This window comes from Bison bison, unplaced genomic scaffold (genome assembly GCF_000754665.1).
Source record: "Bison bison bison isolate TAMUID 2011002044 unplaced genomic scaffold, Bison_UMD1.0 scf7180017864163, whole genome shotgun sequence".
NCBI lineage: Eukaryota > Metazoa > Chordata > Mammalia > Artiodactyla > Bovidae > Bison > Bison bison.
Genome location: NW_011494735.1, coordinates 7,043,134 through 7,043,875, shown reverse-complemented (window position 1 = coordinate 7,043,875; position 742 = coordinate 7,043,134).

Below are 742 nucleotides of genomic sequence, written 5' to 3'. Positions count from 1 at the left end.
GGGTCACTGGATTTGATTATATTGCAGATCCTCTCCTCCTTTCTTGTGATGGTTCCTTCTGATCTCTTCTGGTAGGTTCTAGGCTTTTTCCGTCAATGGTTGTTCTGCAGATAGTTGTAACTTTGGTGCTTGTGAGACAAGGTGAGTGCAGGGTCTTTACTCTGCCATCTTCCACACCTACTCTGTACTTTCATTAAATTTATTCCTAAGTATTTTATTTTTGATCCTTTGAGAATATAATTATTTTATTTTTGTTCATTAATACTGTATGGAAATTCAGTTGATTTTTATATATTGATCTTGTATCTTGCAACCTTGCTAAAACTCATTTATTTGAATAGGTTTTTTAGCAGATTCCTTAGATTTTGGTATATACAAGATTGTATCATCTGCAAGTAGAGTTTGTTTTACTTCTTTCCAATTTAGTTGCCTTTTATTTCGTTTCCTGGTGATGCTGCCCTGGCTAGAACCTCTGGTACCCTGTTAAGTAGACGTGGCAAGAATGCACATCCTGCCTTGTGCCCGTGAATTTACAAAGCCTGCTAGGCAACTTGCAAAAATGAAAACATTGGGACTATAAGGTATAGTTTTCTTTTTTTATATATAAATTTTAATCATGCTAGTAGTTTTTGAAAATATATTTTATGGAGTACATACAGTGTTCTCAGGGGGTAGATATGATCCTTAAGTTAGACTCAAGATCAAGCTTTGTCACCTAATATCAGTGTATCATTAGTCTTAG